Below are 20,707 nucleotides of genomic sequence, written 5' to 3'. Positions count from 1 at the left end.
GGATTACAAGCATGAGCCACTGCACCCAGCCTAAAAAAATATATATATGATAAGGCCGGGCAGTGTCTGTAATCTCAGCACTTTGTGCAGCTGAGATGGGCGGATCACCTGAGGTCGGGAGTTTGAGACCAGCCTGACCAACATGGAGAAACCTTGTCTCTGCTAAAAATACAAAAAATTAGCCGGGTGTGGTGGCACATACCTGTAATCCCAGCTATTCGGGAGGCTGAGGCAGGAGAATTGCTTTAACCTAGGAGGTGGATGTTGTGCTGAGCTGAGATGAAGCCATTGCACTCCAGCTGGGCAACAAGAGTGAAGCTTTATTTCAAAAAAAAAAAGAAAAAAATATATGATAAGAGCTGCTGTGGAAAAAGAGCTCAGCCCTTATTGTCTTTTAAAAAATTGTATTATATACATAATGTAAAATTTGCCATTGTGACCATTTTTTAAGCAACCCGTTCAGTGGCATTAGGTACATTCACATGGTACAACCATCACCACCATCCATCTCTAGAACATTTTTTCCTCTTGCAAAACAAAAACTCTGACTCCATTAAACACTCATTCCCCATTCCCCCTCCCCCAGCCCCTGGCATCTACCATTCTGCTTTCTGTGTCTATGAATTTGACTACTGTAGTGACCTCATATAAGTGGAATCATATAACGTATATGTGAGGTGAGTCACATAAGTGGAATCTAGTATTTGTCCTTTGTCTTCCAGGCTTGTCCGTGTTGCAGCAGATATCAGAATTTCTCCCCTGTTAAGGCTGAATATATTGCATTGTATGGATGGATCACATTTTGTTGAGCCATTCATCCATTATGGGCACTTGAGTTGGTTTCACCTTTTGGCTCTTGTGAATATGGCTGTGTATTAGTTCATTCTCACGCTGCTAATAGAGACATACCTGAGACTGGGTAATTTCTAAAGAAAAAGAGATTTAATAGACTTACAGTTTCACATGGCTGAGGAGGTCTCACAATCATGACTGAAGGTGAAGAAGAAGCAAAGGCACATCTTAGAAGGCAGCAGGCAAGAAGGCTTGTGTGGGGGAACTCCCCTTTGTAAATCCATCAGGTCTCATTTGAGGTCAGGAGTTCGAGATCAGCCTGGCCAACATGGTGAAATGCCATCTCTACTAAAAATACAAAAATTAGCCAGGTATGGTGGCGAGTGCCTGTAATCCCAGCTACTTGGGAGGCTGAGGCAGGAGAATTGCTTGAACCTGGGAGGTGGAGGTTGCAGTAAGCCTAGATAATGCCACTGCACCCCAGCCTGGGCAACAGAGCGAGACTCTGTCTCAAAAAAAAAAAATTCATAGCTTAGAGAAACGGAAGTCACTGTAATTAAATACCTTGCCTCACTTTATCCCAGCACACCCCCAGATCCTCTCTGGAAAAAAAGGGTAAATAATGTGATAATACTCAAGAGTGTTTGATGTATTTGGAAACAGAAAGTAGGTTGTTTACTTGGAAACCTTGTAAATATTTGGAGTCTACCCATCTAGGAAAAATTATACGTGAACACTTTCAGGCACTGAGAATTCCAGAAATAAAGATTGAAAATGATATACTTAATTGCAACATTTGCTACTTAAAAATTTGACAGCCAGGTGTGTTAGCTCACACCTGTAATCCCAGCACTTTGGGAGGCCAAGGTAGGAGGATTGCTTGAAGCCAGAAGTTCAAGACCAGCCTGGGCAGCATAGTGAGACCTTGTCTCCTTATTTTGTTTTCTTTTTTTTGAGATGGAGTTTCGCTCTTGTTGCCCAGGCTGGAGTGCAATGGCATGATCTCGGCTCATCATAACCTCTGCCTCCCAAATTCAAGTGATTCTCCTGCCTCAGCCTCCAGAGTAGCTGGGACTGCAGGCATCCACCACCATACCCGGCTAATTTTGTATTTTTAATAGAGATGGAGTTTCTCCATATTGGTCAGGCTGGTCTCGAACTCCTGACCTCAGGTGATCCTCAGGTTATCCTCATGCCTCGGTATCCCAAAGTGTTGGTATTACAGGCATGAGCCACCACGCCCGGCGACCTTGTCTCTACTTAAAGAAAAAGAAATAGACTGAATGCCGTGACTCATATCTGTAATCCCAGCACTTTGGGAGGTCAAGGTGGGTGGATCACCTGAGGTCAGGAGTTTGAGACCAGCCTGGCCAACATTGGCAAAACCCTGTTTCTACTAAAAATACAAAAATTAGTCGAATGTGATGGTGCGCACCTGTAATCCCAGCTACTTGGGAGGCTGAGGCAGAAGAGTCGCTGGAGCCCAGGAGGTGGAGGTTGCAGTGAGCAGATATTAAGCCACTGCACTCCAGCCTGGGCAACAGAGTGAGACTCCATCTTAAAAAAAAAATAGCCAGGCATAGTGGCATGGGCCTGTAGCCCCAGCTACTCAGGAGGCTGAGGTGGGAGGATTATTTGAGCCCAGAAAGTCAAGTCTGCCTTGAGCTGTGATCATGCCACTGCACTCCAGCCTGGGTGAAACAGTGTGACACTGTCTCTAAAAAAACAAAGAATAAATAAAAATGTAATGCTTCCTTTTTGGCAAATACATTTAAAAGGTCATTGCTCTTCAGAAGTTTTTAACCAATTACTTGGAATATGAAACTTCAAGAGGAGCCCCTATAAATCACATCTGTTTCAGAAATTCAAATGGGAGAACTTTGTTCTTTGTTACTTACATGATATGTGGCTAAGATCACTTTGGAAAATGTAGTAAAACTTCATATTAAACTGAACAAATGAAGAAAGCCTTTTCAAAGTGGGAACCTGGAAATAACCTCTTTTTTTTTTTTCGTTTGAGACAGAGTCTGGCTCTTTCACCAGGCTGGAGTATAGTGGCGTGATCTCGGCTCACTGCAACCTCTGCCTCCTGGGTTCAAGCAATCATCCTGCCTCAGCCTCCCAAGTAGCTGGGATTACAGGTGTGTGCCACCACACCAATTTTTGTACTTTTAGTAGAGACGGGGTTTCGCCATGTTGGCCAGGCTGGTCTCAAACTCCTGACCTCAGGCGATCCACCTGCCTTGGCCTCCCAAAGTGCTGGGATGACAGGCGTGAACCACCAAGACTGGCCGGAAAAAAATTCTTTTTTTAAAAAATTTTTTTCTAAGACAGGTTTCACCTTGTTAGCCAGGATGGTCTATGATCTCCTGACCTCATGATTCGCCCGCCTTGGACTCCCAAAGTGCTGGTATTACAGGCGTGAGCCACGTTGCCTGGCCGGAATAACTTCTTAAATTGTCTTTTAACCATTAACTTTTGCCTCGAATGTGGCTACTTGCCACTGTCTTTTTTTTTCTTTTCTTTTCTTTTTTTTTTAGAGTTAAGGTCTCTCTAATAAAGCTGCACATTCTTATGTTGAAAGGTACTTCCTTCTGTTATTTTATCACCTTCCTGGTTTTGTCTAATCTCGCCCAGATTACAGTCATATTTCTTGGTCTTTTTAATGTGCATTTAAAAATTTCAAGCACAGTGTCTTTGTTCTGTGGTTTTGATGTTTTGTGTACTCCCAGACATATTTTGGGACTCTTTAAACAGAAGAATGTTTGCTTTAAATATTGTTAATGTCTTTAAAGCTACTTTGTCATGTTCAGCTTCTAAAATTTTCGTGTGTGCTGATGAAGTATTTTCTTAGAGTGTTTTGTTTTAATTAAGCCCATCTTAAGAGACGTTCAGTTTTTGCCAAGAATCTGCTTTCTCTCTTACAAACCAGTTATATTTATAACATTCATAAACTAAGTTATTAGCAAAGGCGAAATTTTAGCTGCACTCTGGCTATGTCTTCCAGATTCACAGTGGAATTAGAGTAAGAGCAGACTAAAACAAAACAGGATGATAAATCAGGAGGCCATAAACATTCATGGGATTTATTTTCAATAATTTCTTAAATGATCTTTTTCCTTTTTTTTTTTTTTGAGACAGGGGCTCACTCTGTTGCCCAGGCTGGAGTGCAGTGGCAAGATCTCAGCTCACTGCAACCTCCGCCTCCTGGGCTCAGGCCATTCTCCTGCCTCAGCCTCCCGAATAGCTGGGACTACAGGCGTGTGCCACTGCGCCCGGCTAATTTTCGTATTTTTAGTAGAGACGGGGTTTTGCCATGTTGCTCAGGCTGTAAATGCTGTTTTGAAAAAAATAGTTTCAGAGAACAATTTCTCATCTTGGAAAAGACGCTAAGGGAGGTTGCTATATTTGAGAGCATTGTGTTTTATTTTTTAACATGCGTGCTTTAACTATGGAGAGAGGCTACAGTGGAAACTTCAATTCTTCCTTTGTTCCACTAGGCTGCATTTAAAAATTAAAGTTTTTTTACTATTACAGTGTATGCCCACATAGCAGAATATATAGAAAGTTCAGGAAAACAGAGGCAGGAAAATTAGTCATTTTACCAAAAGGTAACCAATGTTATTATTTCCGTTGGTTTTTGTTTTTTTATTCTTTTTGAGACAGAGTTGCTCTTGTTGCCCAGGCTGGAGTGCAATGGCATGATCTCAGCTCACTGCAACCTCCACCTCCCAGGTTCAAGCGATTCTCCTGCCTCAGCCTCCTGAGTAGCTGAGATTACAGGCACCCGCCACCATGCCCGGCTAATTTTTGTATTTTTTAGTAGAGATGGGGTTTCGCCATGTTGGCCAGGCTGGTCTCGAACGCCTGACTTCATGACCTACCTGCCTTGGTCTCTCAAAGTGCTGGGATTACAGGCGTGAGACCTCGCCCAGCCTATTTCGTTATTTTGTTGGCAATATTTTACACTTAACCATTTTCTTATTATTATTATCTTGTATTATTATTATTATTTTCTGGGACAAGGTCTCACTCTGTCACCAAGGCTGGAGTACTGTGGCACAATCATGGCTCACTGCAGCTTCCACCTCCTGGGCTCAAGTGATACTCTTGCCTCAGCTTCCTATGTAGCTGGGACCACAGCTGTGCATCACCATGACTGGCTAATGTTTAAAATTTTTTGGAGAGACAGGGTCTCACTTTGTTTCCCAGGCTAGTCTTGAACTCCTGGGCTCAAGCTATCCTCCTGCCTTGGCCTCCCAAAGTATTGGGATTACAGGTGTGAGCCACAGCACCTGGCCCATATATGTATTCTTTTATCCCTTCCTTCCTTCCTTCCTCCCTCCCTCCCTCTTTCTTTCTTTCTTTCTTTTTTTTTTTTTTTTGAGACGGAGTTTCGCTCTTGTTACCCAGGCTGCAGTGCAATGGTGCGATCTTGGCTCACCGCAACCTCCACTTCCTGGGTTCAGGCAATTCTTCCTGCCTCAGCCTCCCGAGTAGCTGGGATTACAGGCACATGCCACCATGCCCAGCTAATTTTTTGTATTTTTAGTAGAGACTGGGTTTCACCATGTTGACCAGGATGGTCTCGATCTCTTGACCTCGTGATCCACCCACCTCGGCCTCCCGAAGTGCTGGGATTACAGGTGTGAGCCACCGCACCCGGCCCTCTTTCTTTCTTTCTTTCTTTTTCTTTCTTTCCCTTCCTTCCTTCCTTTCTTTTCTTTCTTTCTTTCTCTCTCTCTCTTTCTTTCTTTCTTTTTCTTTCTGAGTTTCACTCTTGTTGCCCCAGTTGGAGTACAATGGCATGATCTTGGCTCACTGCAACCTTTACCTCCTGGGTTTAAGTGATTCTCCTGCCTCAGCCTCCCAAGTAGCTGGGATTACAGGCATGCGCCACCACGCCTGGCTAATTTTGTATTTTTAGTAGAGATGGGGTCTCACCATGTTGGTCAGGCTGGTCTCAAACTCCTGACCTCAGGTGATTCACCCGCCTCTGCCTCCCAAAGTGCTGGGATTATAGTCATGAGCCACTGCTCCTGGCCTCTTTTTTTCTTTTTTTTTTTAAAGACAGGGTCCTTCTCTGTTGCCCAGTCTGTAGTGCAGTTATGCAATCATAGCTCACCACAGCCTTGACCTCCCAGGCTCAAGTGATCTTCCCATCTCAGCCTTCCCAGTAGCTGAGACCACTGGCATATGCCACCATGCCTGGGTAGTTTTTAACTTTTTTATAGAGATAGGATTTCCCTGTTTCCCAGGCTGGTGTCAAACTCCTGGGCTAAAGCAGTCCTCCTGCCTCAGCCTCCCAAGTAGCTGGTACTACAGGAGCATGCTACCATGCCTAACTAATTTTTCTTTTTGTAGACAAGGGGTCTCCCTATGTTGCCCTCGCTGGTCTCAAACTCTTAGCCTCAAGCAATCCTCCCATCTTAACCTCCCAAAGTATTGGGAGTATAGGCGTGAGCCACAGACTCTAGCCAGATTCAATTTTTTTTTTTTTGAGACAGAGTCTCGATCTGTTGCCAGACTGGAGTGCAGTGGCACCATCTCGGCTCACTGTAACCTCCACCTCCTGGGTTCAAGCAATTCTCCTGCCTCAGCCTCCTGAGTAGCTGGGCCTATAGGTGAGCGCCACCATGCCCAGCTAATTTTTGTATTTTTAGTAGAGACAGGGTTTTACCATGTTTGCCAGGATGGTCTTGATCTCTTGACCTTGTGATCCACCTACCTCGGCCTTCCAAAGTGATGGGTTTATAGGAGTGAGCCACCGTGCCTGGCCGCCAAATTCCATTTTGGATAAAAGCCAAATGTAAGTGACAACATTTGCACCTTTCCCTTTTACACTGATTCTCAAGGAGGGAGAAGTAGATTCTTAGCACCTGGACAACTGATTTTGTTGATTTGAAATCGGCATCGTGGACACTGGCTCCATATCGCAGTACAAAAATATTCATATCTGCGTGTCTTTGAAAAGTCACCATACAGAGACAGCTCTCTTCTATTTCTTCTTCTTCTTTTTTTTTTGAGACAGGGTCTTGCTGCTCTGTCATCCAAGCATGTTGCAATCATGGCTCACTGCCGCCTCGACCTCCCAGGCTCAAGCGATTCCCTCCCTCCTCAGTCTCCCATGTAGCTGGGCCCACAGGCAGGCACCACCATGCCAGGCTATTTTTTTTATTATTATTGTTGGAGAGACAAGGTTTCACTATGTTGCCCAGGCTGATCTTGAACTCCTGGGCTCAAGGGACCCTCCCACCTTGGCCTCCTAAAATGCTGGGATTACAGACATGAGCCACCATGCCCAGCATGGCTAATATATGTTATCGATCACGTAGCTAATATTACCTATTTTCATCATAGCTAATACATGTGCCACACACATAATGTAAATGATCTATAATCCTAATAACAACACTGCATGGCAGATATTATTGTCTTCATTAATAAACCAAAAGGCTTTTGGTTTATTGACTTTCAGAGAAGTCAACCTCTTTGTCTCAGGTCACACAGCAGATGAGTTGGAGTAACCCTCTCTTCATTCTGCACTTAGATTGAGTAGCATATACACATTTTAAATTGAAGTGAATAAAATTGGCTGTTTTAGACTGGATATAGTAGCTCACACCTGTGATCTCACCACTTTGGGAGGCTGAGATGAGAGGATCTCTTGAACTCAGGAGTTTGAGACCAGCCTGGGCAATATAGCAAGACCCCTTCCCTACAGATAGTAAAAAAATTAGCTGAGCATGGTGGCATGTGTCTGTGGTCTCAGCTACTTGGGAGGCTGAGGCAGGAGGATCACCTGAGCCCAGGAAGTCGAGGCTGTAGTGAGCTGTGATCACACCACTGCACTTCAGCCTGTGTGACAGAGTAAGACCCTGTCTCAAAAATAAAATAAAAGAAAACAAATCATTTTAAAGTGAGCAGTGCAATTTAGTGCATTCACAGTGCTTTGCAACCATCACCTCTATCTAGTTCCAAAACATTTTCATTACCTCTAAAGGAGCTCTTATACTATTAAACAGCCACTCTTCATTCTTCCTCCCTCCAGCCCCTGGCTGCCACCGATCTGCTTCCCGTATAGACATTTTATTTTATTTTAGACAGAGTCTTGCTCTGTCACCCAGGCTGGAGTGAAATGGCTCAATCTTGGCTCACTGAAACCTCCACCTCCCTGTTCAAGCAATTCTCCTGCCTCAACTTCCCGAGTAGCTGGGATTACAGGCAACCACCACGCCCAGCTAATTTTTTGTAGAGACAGGGTTTCATCATGTTTGCTAGGCTGTTCTCAAACTCCTGCCTGACCTCAAGTGATCCACCCACTTTGGCCTCCCAAACTGCTGGGATTACAAGTATAAACCACCACGCCCGGCCTATTTTATTTTATTTTGTATCTTTTGAGATAGAGTCTTGCTCTGTTGCCCAGGCTAGAGTGCAGTGGTGCAATTTCAGCTCATTGCAACCTCTGCCTCCCAGGTTCAAGCAATTCTCCTTCCTCAGCCTCCCGAGTAGCTGGGATTACAGGTACCCACCACCTCGCCTGGCTAATTTCAGTATTTTTAGTGGAGACAGAGATCCACCATGTTGGTTAGGCTGGTCTCAAATGTCTGACCTCAAGTGATCTGCCCGCCTTGGCTTCCCAAAGTGCTGGGATTACAGGCATGAGCTACCACACCCAGCACTATTATAGATATTTTATATAAGTGGAATGTACAATGTGTGACTTTCTGCCTGTGGCTTTTTTCCCTTAGCAGAATGTTTTCAAGCTTTATCTGCGTGGTAGCACATGTCAGTACTTCATTCCTTTCTATGGCTGATAAATATTCTATGGTTTGTATGCCACAATTAGTTTATTTGTCCATTGATGGACATCTGGGAAGATTCCATCTTTTGACTGTTGTGAATAATGCTGCATTAAACTTGTGTGTATGTGTATTCATCTGAGCACCTGTTTTCAGCTCCTTTGGGCACATACCTAGGAGTGGAATTGCTGGGTCGTATGGTAATTCTATGTTTAACTTTTTGAGGAAATGCCAGACCCTGTTTCATAGCAACTGCCCCATTTTACAATCCCTTCAGCAACATATGAGGGTTCCACATTCTCTTATGGAGATCATCTCTTTCTCTCTCTCTCTTTTTTTTTTTTTTGAGACAGAGTCTCACTCTGTTACCCAGGCAGCCATGCACTGGCATGATCAGGGCTCACTGCAGCCTTAACCTCCCTGGGATCAAGTCATTCTCCTGCTTCAGCCTCCGAAATAGCTGGGACTACAGGTACACAGCATTAAAAAAAACAAAAAACAAAAAAATGCCAGAAGCGGTGGCTCACACCTGTAATTCCAGCACTTTGGGAGGCCAAGGCAGTCAGATCACCTGAGGTCAGGAGTTTCAGACCAGCCTGACCAATATGGTGAAACCCTGTCTCTACTAAAAATTCAAAATTAGCCAGGCGTGGTGGTGCATGCCTGTAATCCCAGCTACTCAGAAAGCTGAGGCAGGAGAATCACTTGAAACTGGGAGGCAGAGGTTGCGGTGAGCCGAGATCATGCCATGGCACTCCAGCCTGGGCAACAAGAGTGAAACTATCGCAAAAAAAAAAGAAAAAAGAAAAAAAAAGAGTCTGATATGGTGGCACATGCCTGTAGTCCTAGCTATTTGGAGGGCTGAGGTGAGAAAATCACTTGAGGCCAGGAGTTGTAGGCCACAGTAAGCTATGATCTTAATTTTTTTAAAATTAGCTTAGCCACATTCAGCTAATTCTAAATTTTTTTTGTAGCGACTGCATCTCATGATGCTGCCCAGGCTGGTCTTGAACTTCTGGGCTCAAGTGATCCTCTCACCTTGACCTCCCAAGTGCTGGAATTACAGGAGTGAGTCTTCGTGCCCAGCTTTTTTTTTTTTTTTTCTGTGAATCTGATCTTATTTATTTTTTACTCAAAAAATCTTATTTCTGACTGCATTCAGAATTAGAAGTAGAAGCTCGCAGAGAGGAAAGTCTGTGTCTCTTTGCAATTTGTTCCTGGCGCTTCTCTTTAGCCTCCTTCATTCTCGTGGCCAAAAGTTTGGCATGTTCTGCAGCCTCTGCCTTATTTTTCTGAGTTCGCTGCTTCTTCAGAGCAATTCGTCGCCGTTCGTGCTGCAGGACACGTGGAGTCACAAGACGCTGAATCTTAGGTGCTTTGGTCCTCGGTTTCCTACCTTCTTTGTTTAAGGGCTTTCTTATAACATACTGGCGGACATCATCTTCTTTAGAGAGATTGAAAAGTTTGCGGATTCTGCTAGCTTTTTTGGGCCCCAGGAGATGAGGCACCGTGGTATCAGTCAGTCCAGGAATATCCTTCTCTCCTTTTTTTTTACAATAACCAAGTTGCGAACGCTCAGATTGGCATCCACCATGCAATCACGAACTGATTTTCTCTTTCTCCAGTTCTCCTTGGTCTGTAACAGGAATGCCCCTTTACTCAGCAGCAGGTAGACATGGCCACGGGTCAAACACCCTGCTTCATGGGGAAACCTTGTTTGTCATTCCCACCACTGATTCGGACCACATAACCCTTCTATTCTTCACTCAGAGCTTCAGCAGCAACTTCTGTGGCCATACGCTTCTCATAAAAAGTATGAAGTTTGCATTCATTGTCCACTTCAATGAGTTGCTAGCAGCCAGTGGCTGGGAAGGAGATGTCCAGCTTCATCTTGAAGCAGCTGAACGCCTCCGAGGTGCCACAAAAAAGGCTCGTGCCCAGCTTTAAAAAAAAAAAATTTTAAGCAATTGATCATGGGCTGGGCGCTGTGGCTCACGCCTGTAATCCTAGCACTTTAGGAGGCCAAGGTGGGCAGATCACCTGAGGTCGGGAGTTCAAGACCAGCCTGACCAATATGGAGTAACCCTGTCTCTACTAAAAATATAAAATTAGCTTGGCATGGTGGCACATGCCTGTAATCCCAGCTACTTGGGAGGCTGAGGCAGGAAAATCGCTTGAACCCGGGAGGCGGAGGTTGCGGTGAGCCAAGATCATGCCATTGCGCTCCAGCCTGGGCAACAAGAGGGAAACTCCCTCTCAAAAAAAAAAAAAGAGATAGAGCATGTTTACCCATGTAACAAACCTGCCACATCCTGCACATGTACCCCAGAACTGAAAATAAAATAATTTTTTTTTTTTTTTAAAGAGAGAGAGAGAGTCTCGCTTTTAAAAAATAAAAGCTGGGGGCTAGGCTTGGTGGCTCATGCTTGTAATCCTAGCACTTTGGGAGGCCGAGGCGGGAGGGTCACGAGGTCAGGAATTCAAGACCACCCTGGCCAACACAGTGAAACCCTGTCTCTACTAAAAATACAAAAATCAGCCAGGTGTGGAGGTGCACACTTGTAATCCCAGCTACTTGGGAGGCTGAGGCAGGAGAACCGCTTGAACCCAGGAGGTGGAGGTTGCAGTGAGCCAAGATCGTGCCACTGCACTCTAGCCTAGGCAATAGAGCGAGACTCCATCTCAAAAACAATAAAAATTTAAAAAATAAAAATAAAAGCTGGGGTGCAGTGGTGCAATAAAACTGTAGCCTCAAACTCCTGAAATCAAGTGATTCTCCTGCCTCAGCCTCCAAAGTAGCTGGGACTACAGCTCACCACCATGCCCAGCTAATTTTTGTGTTTTTGTAGGGAAGGGGGTGGGTATTAGTATGTTGCCCAGGGTGGTCTCGAACTCCTGGGCTCAAGCAATCCTCCTGCCTCGGCCTCTGCAAAGTGCTGGGATTTCAGGCGTGAGCCACAGTGCCTAGCCAGGAACCGTATCTTGAAGCTGGATGGGCCTTCTCTGATTCTCTGTCACTGTGGTTTGCTCATTATCAGTTTTGATACTCTCCACTGCTATTTCCCCCTGCAATTCACATGATGGAATGTTGACTGAGGGCCAGCTTTTGGGATCTGATAATGGCCCTTAATTTTTTTGTTGTTTTTGAGACAGGGTCTCTCTCTGTCACCCTGCAGTGTAGTGGCACAATCATAGCTCACTGCAGCCTCAACATCCTGGGATCAAGACATCCTCCCACCTCAGCCTCCCAAGTTGCTGGGACTACAGGTGCCCACCACCACATGTGGTTGATTTTTTGAATTTTTATTTTCAGTAGAGGCAGGCTCTCACTATGTTGCCCAGGCTGGTCTCAAACTGCTGAGATTAAGTGATCCTCCCACCTTAGCCTTGCAAAGTGCTGGGATTTCAGGTGTAAGCCACCCTGTCTGGCCCCTTTATTTATTTATTTATTTTAGACAGAGTCTCACTCTCTTGCCAGGCTGGAGTGCAGTGGTGCAATCTTGGCTCGCTGCAACCTCCGACTGCCTGGTTCAAGCATTTCTCCTGCCTCAGCCTCCCGAGTAGCTGGGGATATAGGCACGCACCACCACGCTCAGCTATTTTTGTATTTTTAGTAGAGACAGCATTTCCACATGTTGGCAAGATGGTCTTGATCTCCTGACCTCGTGATCTGCCCGCCTCAGCATCCCAAAGTGCTGGGATTATAGGCGTGAGCCACCGCGCCCAGCCCTCTCCTTAATTCTTTTAACTTGACATTTCACACAATTGCATGAGCTGGGAGAGACTTTGGAGGAAATGTAGGTCAAACATATCTTCTCTCTCACCTCACTTTGAATGCGTTCTGTGATGGGGTGTTCCCATCAGTGTGGCATGGAAAGTGACTTCATTGACCCTTCTCCTGTCTTTGGAACAAAAATCTGTGCCTTTAGAAGTAGTGGTTCAGAGAGGGCTCTCCAGAGGAGGCGAGAATGTAGAGTTGACCAGGGAAAGAAAGCAGGAAGGTGTGTTTCTGGTAGAGGAAGTCACAAACAACATTTTCTTTTTTTGAGATGGAGCCTCACTGTGTTGCCCAGGCTGGAGTGCGGTGGTGTGATCTTAGCTCGCTGCAACCTGTGCCTCCTGGGGTCATGTGATTCTCCTGCTTCAGCCTCCTGAGTAGGTGGGACTACAGGCGCGCACCACCACTCCCGCTAATTTTTGTATTTTTACTAGAGATGGGATTTCACAATGTTGGCCAGGCTGGTCTTGAACTCCTGACCTCAAGTGATCTGCCCACGTTGGCCTCCCAAAATGCAGGGATTTACAGGCATGAGCCACTGTGCCTGGCCTTTTTTGTTTGTTTGCTATTGAGACAGGGTCTTGACCTGTCACTCAGGCTGGAGTGCAGTGGGGCCATCATAGCTCACTGCAGCCTCCAGTTCCCAGGCTCAAGCAATCCTCCTGCCTCAGCCTTCTGAGTAGCTGAGACTATAGGTGTGCACCACCACACCTGGCTAATTTTTGTATTTTTAGTAGAGATAGGGTTTCACCCTCTTGGCCAGGCTGGTCTTGAACTCCTAACCTCAGGTGATTCACCCACCTTGATCTCCCAAGGTGTTGGGATTAGGCGTGAGCCACTGCGCCTCGCCAAAAGCAATGTTTTCCAACTTGGTCCTGTGCACGATGGTGCCCGCCCCATTACAGGGGTGATGGTTTTGTGGTTAACATCAGAAGAGGGTTGGTATCACACTTCATCACTGTTCCATGTCTTCAGTCTTTCGTGTGTTTTTTGACCTGAGAGTGACAGCCTCGTCTTCACTCCTTGTCTTGGGTTTTCTAGGAGACACTTTTTTTTTGTTCCTCTGGGACAGGCAAATGCCATGTCTAGAATTAAATGTATAAGTTATTAAATTTCACCCCTAAATGAATAATTCTTGCTGAGGTGTACAGAGTGCAATGTGAGGAAGTAACATGAGCCTCAGAATCCACAGAAACTCAGACCTACGTGGTGGGATGCAAAAATCCTCCAGCAGTCGAAATCAAGCTACAAATCATGTCCTCTCCATGGGACCTTTTTTTTTTTTTGATACAGAGTCTCACTCAGTCACCCACTGGAGTGTAGTGGTACGATCTTGGCTCACTGCAACCTCCTCCTCCTGGATTCAAGCAATTCCCCTGCCTCAGTCTCCCGAGTAGCTGAGATTACAGGTGCCCGCCACCACGCCCAGCTAATTTTTGTATTTTTAGTAGAGAGGGGGTCTTGCCATGTTGGGCAGGCTGGTCTTGAACTCCTGGCCCCAAGTTATCACCCGACTCAACCTCCTAAAGTGCTGGGATTATAGGCATGAGCCACTACACCCAGCATTTTTTTTTTTTTTTTGAGACAAGGTCTCACTCTGTTGCCCAGGCTGGAGTTGTTCGCTGCAACCTCCAACTCCGACCCCAAGTGATCCTCTCACACTGGCCTCCTGAATAGCTAGTAGTACTGGCATGTGCCACCACATCATGCTAGGTTTTTAAAAATATTATTATTGCAGAGATGGAGTCTTGCTGTGTTGTCCAGGCTGGCCTTGAACTCCTGACCTCAATTGATCTGCCCGCCTCAGCCTTCCAAAGTGCTGGGACTATAGGTGTGAGCCACCACGCCTTACCCAAAGTTCAATTTGATTTCATGGTCAAGGCTCTTCTACCTCAGCCCCTCCCCTGGCTCTGGGATTTCCCACCAGAAGGTGGGCTTGTGCCATTTCATCTTTAGAATCAGCAAGGAGTCTACTCAGCATCAGGCAGGCGACTTAGTAGGCAGTTACCGCTTGGCTTCTGGCTGTGGGTGATTCAAATAAAGTCCAAGTAGCAGGCCAGTCGCGGTGGCTCACACCTGTAATCCCAGCACTTTGGGAAGCTGAGGTGGGTGGATTTCTTGAGGCCAGGAGTTCAAGGCCAGCCTGGCCAATGGTGAAACCCCGTCTCTACTGAAAATACAAAAATTGGGTGGGGCGTGGTGGCTCACGCCTGTAATCCCAGCACTTTGGGAGGCCGAGGCGAGCAGATCATGAGGTCAGAAGTTCGAGACCAGCCTGGCCAATGTAGTGAAACCCTGTCTCTACTAAAAATAAAAAAATTAGCTGGGACTCAGGAGGCTGAGACAGGACAATCGCTTTAACCCGGGAGGTGTAGGTTGCAGTGAGCCAAGATCACACCATTGCATTCTAGCCTGGGCAACAGAGCAAGACTCCGTATCAAATAAATAAGTAAATAAAAATACAAAAATTAGCCAGGCATGGTGGTACATGCTTGTGGTCCCAGCTACTTGAGAGGCTGAGGCAGGAGAATCACTTGAGCTTGTGAGGCGGAGGTTGCAGTGAGCCGAGGTCACGCCATTGCACTGCAGCCTGGGCAACAGAGCAAAACTTCATCTCAAAACAAAGAAAAACAAAGTTCAAGTCCAAGTAACAAGAGGACTTTCAGTGAAACCATCTTTCCTCAGTCTTCCCTCTCTTCCATAATCTGGTTACCAGAGATTAATTTTTCCTTTTAATTCTCAGTAGTACTGTGGCTGTTTTCCAGAGCAAGCCAAAGCACATTTCACCTTTTTCTATTTTCTTTCTTTCTAATCACAAAATCCCTCCAGGCTAAGGCTCCTTCTCAGAAACCTGGCAATTAGAGGAGGAAGCTGTCTACTCCTAACACTTCATTTGTAGCCCCATTATAAATAATTAACCTGAAGTTACGCTCAGAAAACAAATAGATGGGGTGCAATTGGCAGGGCTGCATAGGAGATTTTTCTCATGGGTTTTTACACCATTCACAAAATCCGGGAAGCGGATACAGCCCTTTCCATTAGCAGAAATGAGCTGTCTGCTCTTGAAGACTTAGAGAGGAAACCACAGCCACTTTTCTTATGCACTTAAACTTGAGATGTGCCCATGGAGCCGTTGTCTGAGACCCTGGACAGCATTTCCTCCTACCAGGATCTCACAGGCCCCCTAAGGACAGGGCTTGGCTGCTGCTGCCACTGCACACAGATTCTGATCCTCTGCCAAGTCAGTCTTGTCCTTGGGGATGACAGTGGTGGGTGGATTCAGAAGGGGTTGTGGTCACCTCAACTCAGATTTAGTCCTTGGCTAAAACAGTCAGGGTAAATATGAGTCTGGTATTGTTGCTTTTGTTTTTTTTTTTTTGAGATAGAGTCTCACTCTGTCTGTCACCCAGGCTGGAGTGCAGTGGCTCGATCTCCGCTTGCTGCACCCTCCACCTCCCAGGTTCAAGCAATCTCCTGCCTCAGCCTCCTGAGTAGCTTGGATTACAGGCTCCCGCCACCATGCCCGGCTAATTTTTGTTTTTGTTTTGAGACAACGTTTCGCTCTTGTTGCCCAGGCTGGAGAGCGATGGCGTGACCTCGGCTCACTGCAATGTCTGCCTTTCAGGTCCAAGGGATTCTCCTGCCTCAGTCTCCCGAGTGTCTGGGATTACAGCGCCTGCCACCATGCCTGGCTAATTTTTTGTATTTTTAGTAGAGATGGGGTTTCACCATGTTACCCAGGCTGGTCTTGAACTCCTGCCCTCAGGTGATCCACCCGCCTCGGCCTCCCAAAGTGCTGAGATTACGGGTGTGAGCCACTGCACCCGGCCTAATTTTTGTATTTTTTAGTAGAGATGTGGTTTCACCATGTTGGTCAGGCTGGTCTCGAACTCCTGACCTCAAATGATCTGTCTGCCTCAGACTCCAAAAGTTCTGGGATTATGAAAATTTTTGAAATAGAGGTGAAATTTACGTAACATGAAATTAACCATTGTATTAGTCCGTTTTCATGCTACTGATAAAGGCATATCCGAGACTCTGTAATTTATAAAGAAAAAGAGGTTTAATGGACTTACAGTTTCATATGGCTAGGGAGTCCTCACAATCATGGTAGAAGGCAAGGGAAGAACAAAAAGGCATGTCTTACACAGCAGCAGGCAAAGAGAGAAAATGAGAGCCACGTGAAAGGGGTTTCCCCTTATAAAACCATCAGATCAGGCCGGGCGAGGTGGCTCACGGCTGTAATCCCAGCACTTTGGAAGGCCGAGGTGGGCGGATCATGAGGTCAGGAGTTCAAGACCAGCCTGGCCAACATGGTCAAACGCCATCTCTACTAGAAGTACAAAAATTAGCCAGCTATGGTGGTGCATGCCTGTAGTCCCAGCTACTCTGGAGGCTGAGGCAGGCAAATCACGTGAACGCAGGAGGTGGTTGCAGTGAGCTGAGATGGCGCCACTGCACTCCAGCCTGGAGACAGAGCAAGACTCTGTCTCAAAAAAAAACCAAAAAAAAAAAAAATCGGGTCTTGTGAGGCAAACCAGGAAAACAGTATGGGAGGAAACACCCCCACAATTCAGTTATCTCCCACTGTGTCTCTCCCACAACATGTGGGAACTATGGCAGCTATAAATGAGATTTGGGTGGGGACACAGCCAAATCATATCAACCATTTTAGTCACAAAAGGACTAATCCTGTATGATTCCACTTATATGAGGTCCCTAGAATAGTCAAATTTGTAGAGATAGAAGGTAGAATGGTGGTTGCCAGAGGCTGGGAGGAGGGAGAATGGGGACTGAGTGTTTAATGAGTGCAGTTTCAGATTGGGAAGATGAGAAAGTTCTGGAGATGGGTGGTGGTAATGGTTGCCTAACACTGTGAATGTGTTTAGTGCTGCTCAAATGGTTGCTTGCAAATGGTTAAAATGGTAAAATGTACACATATTACATAAAATATATATGGCTGGGCATGGTGGGTGGTTCATGCCTATAATCCTAGCACTTTGGGCAGCTGAGGCAGCCAGATCACTTGTGAGTCTAGGAGTTCAAGACCAACTTGGGTAACATGGTGAAACCCTGTGTCTACAACAAATACAAAAATTAGCCAGAGTGGTGAGGTGTGCCTGCAGTCCTAGCTATTCGGGAGGCTTAAGTGGGAGGATCGCTTGAGGCCAGGAGGTAGAGTTTGCAGTAAGCCAAGATTGTGCTATTGCACTCCAGCCTGGGCAACAGAGCCAGACCAAAAAAAAAGGCCAGGTGCGGTGGGTCACACCTATAATCCCAGCACTTTGGGAGGCCTAGGCAGGTGGATCACCTGAGGTCAGAAGTTCGAGACCAGCCTAGCCAACATGGTGAAACCCCATCTCTTTATTAAAAATACAAAAATTAGCTGGGTGTGGTGGCACATGCCTGTAATCCCAGCTCCTTGGTAGGCTGAGGTGGGAGAATCACTTGAACCTGGGAGGCAGAGGTTGCGGTGAGCTGAGATCTCATCACTGCACTCCAGCCTGAGCGATGGAGTGAGACTCCATCTCAAAAAACGAAAACAAAACAAACAAAAAATATGTATGTATGTACATATATATGGAAAACTTTAATAACCATTTTAAAACGTACAATTCAGTTGGCTTTAGTACATTCCCATGGTTCTGCCACCACTTCTATCTAGCTCCAATATATATATACGTGTGTGTGTGTGTGTGTGTGTGTGTGTGTGTGTGTTTTAAGTGACGGGGTCTCACTATGTTGCCCAGGCTGGAGTGCAGTGGCTATTCACAGGCGCGATCCTGCTACTGATCAGCACGGGAGTTTTGACCTGCTCCATTTCCTACCTGGATGGTTCACCCATCCTTAGGTAACCTGGTGGTCCCCCACTCCTGGAAGGTCACCATACTGATGCTGAACTCAGTGCGGACACCTGATCGGCATAGCACACTTCAGCCCAGAACTCCTGGACTCAAACAATCCTCCAGCCTCAGCCTCCCGAGTAGCTGGGACTACAGGGACGCACCACCACACCCGGCTTGTTTTGTTTTTTGAGACAGAGTCTCACTCTGTTGCCCAGGCAGGAATGCAGTGGTGCTATCTTGGCTCACTGCAACCTTCACCTACTGGGTTCAAGCAATTCTCTTGCCTCAACCTCCCGAGTAGCTGGGACTACAAGCATGTGCCGCCACGCCTGGCTAATTTTTTTGTATTTTTAGTAGAGACAGGGTTTCACTTTGTTAGCCAGGATGATCTTGATCTCCTGACCTTGTGATCCGCCCGCCTCAGCCTCCCAAAGTGCTGAGTTTACAGGCATGAGCCACTACGCCCTACACATGTGTATATCTATATTTAATTTTAGTAGAGGCAAGATCTCGCTACGCTGCCCAGGCTGCTCTCAAACTCCTGGCCTCAAGTGATTCTCTCACCTTGGCCTCCCAAAGTGCTGGGATTTCAGGCTGAAGCCACTGTACCCGGCTGTTCCAAAAAATTTTAACACCATGAAAAGGAAACCTCATCCCCATTAAGCTGTCACTCCTCATTCTACTGCCACCCCAGCCCCTGGCAACCACCAATTTGCTTTCTGTCTCTATGGATTTACTTATTCTAGATAGTTCCTATAAATGGAATCATACAATATGTGGTCTTTGCATTTGGCTTATTTTATTTAGCATCACGTTTTTGGGCCAGACATGGTGGCTCATGCGTATAATCCCAGCACTGTGAAAGGTTGAGGCAGGAAGATCAATGGAGGTCAGGAGTCTGAGACCAGCCTGGGCAACATAGCAAAACCCCATCTCTATTAAAGACAATGTTTCTGGCCGGATGCGGTGGCTCACGCCTGTAATCCCAGCACTTTGGGAGTCCAAGGTGGGCGGATCATGAGGTCAAGAGATTGAGACCATCCTGGCCAACATGGTGAATCCTCGTCTCTACTAAAAATACAAAAATTAGCCCGGCATGGTGGCGTGTGCTTGTACTTCCAGCTACAAGGGAAGTTGAGGCAGGAGAATCGCTTGAACCCAGGAAGCAGAGGTTGCTGAGATTGCACCACTGCACTCCAGCCTGGGTGACAGAGTGAGACTCCATCTCAAAAAAAAAAAAAAAAAAAAAAAAAAAGCCAGGTGCGGTGGAACCTTGTCTGTAATCCCAGCACTTTGGGAAGCTGAGGCAGGCAGATCACCAGGTCAAGAGATGGAGATCATCCTGGCCAATATGGTAAAACCCTGTCTCTACTAAAAATACAAAAATTAGCCAGGCATGGCGACGTGCACCTGTAGTCCCAGCTACTCGGGAGGCTGAGGCAGGAGAATTGCTTGAACCCGGGAGGCGGAGGTTGCAGTGAGCCAAGATCACACCACTACACTCCAGCCTGGCCACAGAGCGAGACTCCATCTCAAAAAAAAAAAAAAGATACAATGTTTCTGAAATTCATCCACATTGTGTCATGTGTCAGCACTTTCTTCCCTTTTCTTTTTTTTTTTTTCTTTTTTTTGAGACAGGGTCTCACTGGCACGATCACAGCTCCGGGCAACCTCAATCTCCTGAGCTTAAGTGATCCTCCCACCTCGGCTCTCTGAGTAGGTGGGACCACAGGCGCACATCATGCCTGACTAAAATATTTTTTTAGAGATGGGGTCTCTCTATGTTGTCCAGGCTGGTCTTGAACTCCCAGGGTCACGTGATTCTCCCACCTGGGCCTCCCAAAGTGCTGGGATTACAGGCGTGAGCAACCTCACCCAGCTGCTTCCTTCCTTTTGATGACTGAGTAGTATTTCACCGTGTGGATGTATTACCATTTGTTTCTTCATCTGTGGATGGACATTCGGTTTGTTGCCACCTGTTGGTTATTGTGAAGAGTGCTGCTGTGAGCATTCACATACAAGGATTTGCTTGGGTGCCTCCGCTGGGAATGTTTGGCTGCTTTTTGCTCTCAGTTTCCTTCCAACCTTACCAAGAGGGCTCCCAGATCCCTCTCCTCACTTGTGGTCGGGTTGGTCCTGCTGGGGCCTCCTGGAGCTTGTGGGACAAGTGGTGCTTCTTGGAGAACCTGCTGGGTGACATGTCTCAGAGGGTCACAGCACTCGGCGGCCACCCAGCAATTAGGAACTGCCTTGTCATGCTCTCCAGAGACAGCACCTGAGCCTATGGCCTGGCAGTTCTGTCTGTGGGCTTTCTGGAAGCACCCAGGAGATGTCCCAGCCTCTGTGGGGCAGGTGCAGTGAGAATCCAGATCTCTGAGTCACCGCTTGGAGAGCCTTCAAGTCTGTGGACATCCTGTCTCATTTCAACTTTAGTGTTAACAGGATGTAAGATATGACACTGAAATGGGAGGGGAGGACAGTGAGTCCGA

General features: G+C 46.4%; 1 pseudogene; it reads right to left on the bottom strand.

Annotated features, from left to right (window-relative positions):
* Window positions 1-9,736: 9,736 nt before the first annotated feature.
* On the bottom strand, window positions 9,737-10,484 carry LOC105719407 (small ribosomal subunit protein eS6-like; annotated as a pseudogene).
* Between the last annotated feature and the right edge of the window lie 10,223 nt (window positions 10,485-20,707).

The sequence above is a fragment of the Aotus nancymaae genome, unplaced genomic scaffold, assembly GCF_030222135.1.
Source record: "Aotus nancymaae isolate 86718 unplaced genomic scaffold, 86718_ANA_hifiasm-v0.15.2.pri h1tg000015l_0, whole genome shotgun sequence".
NCBI classification, from domain to species: Eukaryota; Metazoa; Chordata; class Mammalia; order Primates; family Aotidae; genus Aotus; species Aotus nancymaae.
This window is presented reverse-complemented; position numbering and strand designations above follow the sequence as displayed.